The 3729-nt window shown below is 39.0% G+C and overlaps 1 protein-coding gene and 1 long non-coding RNA gene across 2 annotated transcripts in view; one reads left to right on the top strand and one right to left on the bottom strand.

Annotated features, from left to right (window-relative positions):
- LOC148125394 (placenta-specific gene 8 protein-like) overlaps positions 1–1213 on the top strand; it is a 34754-nt gene extending 33541 nt beyond the window's left edge. The window contains exon 5 of the transcript XR_015744044.1: positions 1178–1213. The gene's annotated coding sequence lies outside the window, so the exon portion shown is untranslated. The remainder of the gene's footprint in view (positions 1–1177) is intronic.
- The window catches only part of LOC148125393 (uncharacterized), a 35336-nt gene that overhangs the window by 15783 nt on the left and 15824 nt on the right, over positions 1–3729 (bottom strand). The window lies entirely within an intron of this gene.

Genomic DNA, 3729 nt, shown 5'->3' with positions numbered 1-3729 from the left:
TTAGCGGCTCCAGATGGTTACACCTGACAGCCTGATACTGTCTGTCCCTTTACACAACTACCATGGAGTTTCATTTCTCTGAGACAGTTATATCTCACAGTAAAATTAAAGCTCCTTTACTTAAAATTCTTCTCAGGACGATGTGTTCTAGACTACTCCATTTATCAACATCAGAACACTGAAGTGGTCTGCAGATGTTAAAATTGTATGTTTCCTGAAGTATTCTCCACAAACAGATATAAACATAGACTGTGCAAACAATGCAATCGGAGGTATGTGAGTTACTGCGGGAGCTAGCGTTTCTTAGGACAGAAATATCTCTCTGAATTCTCAGTCATCCAGGTCATTGTTGTCCCAAAGGTGCATTTTTCAAAAGGAAACAAAGCCCAGTTGCCTTTTGAAAAAGTAGCTTTGGTTTGGGACAGAAAAGTCAATTATGTCAAGAAACAACGGACCTGATCTGCCATTTTTTTCCTCTCTACTAATTTGACTTTGTAACATTGTCTAAAAATCTAATGATACCATAACCTGACTTTACGCAGAGCCTTTAGCTGCTTAATAAAACACTAACTACAGGTAGTTCTTGATAACTGAGCCCAACACTTAGGTTGTTAAGTGAGAAGTTTGTTGGGTGAGTTTTGCCCCCATTTTATGATTTTTCTTGCCACATGCGTTAACTGAACCCTTGCAGTTGAAGTAGTAACACTGCCGTTAAGTGTATCAAGCTTTTCCAATGACTTTGCTTATCACAAGGTTGCAAAAGGGAATCATGTGATCCCGAGATACTGCATTTGTCATAAATATGAATCAATTGTCAAACATCAAATATAAATCATGTGACCATGGCGATGCAGCAACAGTCGTAAGTGTGGAAAATGGTCATAAGTAACTTCAAAAAGTCACTAAATGAACTGTTACAAGTCTACCATCACTACTGAAGAAATGGAGGCTTGCTCATTTACATTGTTTCTGTCCCCTTTTTAAAAAGCTATCTTCGTGCCTGTTGCACTGTGAATCTCACAATAGTAAAAGTTATGGGGGCAAAAGTATAAAACATATCCCAGAAAGTTTTGTTGACTACTTCTCAGATCTGTTTAATATTTAGCATTTAACCAACATACTGTATTCACCTATGCCTTGTCTGTTACATAAAGCATTTTAAAACCAACGGACAAAGGTAAATTATCCAATAAAGTGATTTCAGCAGCCTTAACTATAATAATCTGAATGCTTTCCCTGATTAGCAACTTGGATGCTTTAGAACTCTGCCTATTTCAGAAATACATGGGCCAGAGCCACATGTGAGAATAACAAATAACGTAAATAGATGGAAATGTCACTCTTAGCATTTGCCCTGGCTTTCTAGCAACACAATGAAAAGATTGAACAATGTGATTCTGTGGGGGTTTTTTTAATTCCCTTTGAGTCAACGTTAGATCTTGGCAACTGTCTTCAGAAATGGTTTGTCCTTGCCCTCCTCCTTGGAGCTCAGAGGTCTGACTGACAAGCCAGCTTTGTGCCTAAGGCGGGAGTAGAATTCATAGTCTCCTGGTTTCTAGCATGTTGCCTTAATCAGTAAAGGTAAAGTTTCCCCTGTGCTAATTGTTTCTGGCTCTAGGGGGTGGTGCTCATCTCCGTTACAAAGCTGAAAAGCCAGCTCTGTGGTTATGTGGCCGGCATGACTAAACGCCGAAGGCGCACGGAATTCTGTTAGCTCCCCACTAAAATAGTCCCTATTTTCCTACTTGCATTTTTACATGCTTTTGAACTGCTAGGTTGGTAGAAGCTGGGACAAGTAACGGGAGATCACTCTGTTACTTGGCACTAGGGATTCCAGCTGACCTTTCTGGTCGACAAGCTCAACGTCTTAGCCACTGAGCCACTGTGTCCCTTTTGCCTTAATCATTGCCTAGTTCTAAATGATTCTGTGTAGAATCAGAATGGAAAGAATGAACAATATGATGCTGTGGTTTTTGTTTTAATTCCCTTCAAGTCAACGTTGGCTCTTGGCAGCTGCCTGAACCAGCCACCCTGCTATAGATAAAAGATTGGGTGAATCTAACCAACAAAAGAACACTAGTATTAGAAGGCCACGATATGCAGAAAGGATGGCATGCCTTTCTGTGGGAAACTGGGAAACCCAGGCAATCATATTTCCATAGGCATCTTATCAGGGACTCTATTAACTAATTGGAAAAAAGTATGTAAAAAACTTTTATCTAAAAATACTGATTTGGCTATCTCCAATGGAAGCGATAGTACACCCTAATAATTTGGACATAACCAAAATGATTAAGTACGAAAATTTATTAGACCCACAGGGAAAGCTGAAAACACGACAAGAATTACAAGAGCAAGGATTTATAATTGATCAGTGGGTGTACCTTCAAATTCATAGTAGATACAAACAAGACATTAAGGAATTTGGAATCTACAATAAATTACAGACTTTAGACAAAATTCTATTAGGACCAAGTAAAAAAAATATATCTAAATTTTACAAACATTTATTAGAAACAGAACTAGAACAAGAAATTGTCAAAGGAAATATGATTGCATGGAGCAGAAACGTGGGTCGGAGCATTACCCTAGCAGAATGGGAAAAGATCTGGAACAGGAACATTAAGATCACGAAATCAGCAGCTTATAAAGAAAACTCATATAAAATGTTTTATAGATGGCACCTGCCCCCTTCGAGATTGACGAAGATGCACCCCAACACAAGCCCCAAATGTTGGAAATGTCAAAATATAGAAGGTACCTTCTTCCACATGTGGTGGTCATGCAAGGAAACCCAGAAGTACTGGCAAAAAATTAGGCACTGGCTAGAGGAAATAACCAAGGAACAAATTGAGTACAAACCAGAGTCCTTCCTTCTAGGAATTTTTGATAAACAAATATCCAAAAAATCGAAGTATATTACAGTCCATATCTTAACCGCAGCCAGACTGGCATTTGCCCAGTGCTGGAAACTACCCTCTATCCCCACTGAACTTATGGTTATTCAGAAAATTTTACAATGCGCCAAAATGGACAAACTAATCCAAGCATTAAAAAATAAAGAATCCTCAACCTATTATAACAATTGGAATCCTTTGTATAATTGGCTAAACCAAAGATAGATCACCTCTAGGAAAATTAAGGCCGAGGGCCTCCGAAGGAGAGATAAAGAAAAGCATCGCCGACGATAGTTTTGAAGAAGAAAGGACCTTACAGTCACAAAAAATATGGTTTTATTATAATTGTTTTCCCTACTCTTTCCCCCCCTTCCCTTACTTTTCCCTCTTTCCTCTCTCAAGCCTTCCTCTCTTTCCCTCTTGGCGTATGCCAAGACCTGTTTGTCTTTTTGTTGTACATAATTTGTAGCTGTGTTGTTTTCTTTTAAAAGTAAAATCAATAAAGTTTTTTCTAAAAAAAAAAAAAAGAATTCATAGTCTCCTGGTTTCTAGCATGTTGCCTTAATCAGTAAAGGTAAAGTTTCCCCTGTGCTAATTGTTTCTGGCTCTAGAGGGTGGTGCTCATCTCTGTTACAAAGCTGAAAAGCCAGCTCTGTCCAAAGACTGCTCCGTGGTCATGTGGCTGGCATGACTAAACACCGAAGGCACACGGAATGCTGTTAGCTCCCCACTAAAATAGTCCCTATTTTTCCACTTGCATTTTTACATGCTTTTGAACTTCTAGGTTGGTAGAAGCTGGGACAAGTAATGGGAGCTCACTCTGTTACTTGGC

The sequence above is a fragment of the Pseudonaja textilis genome, chromosome 6 (genome assembly GCF_049901715.1).
Source record: "Pseudonaja textilis isolate UNSWEBS1 chromosome 6, rPseTex1.2, whole genome shotgun sequence".
NCBI lineage: Eukaryota > Metazoa > Chordata > Lepidosauria > Squamata > Elapidae > Pseudonaja > Pseudonaja textilis.
Note: the sequence above shows the minus strand (reverse complement) of the source record. Positions and strands in the feature narration are given on the sequence as shown.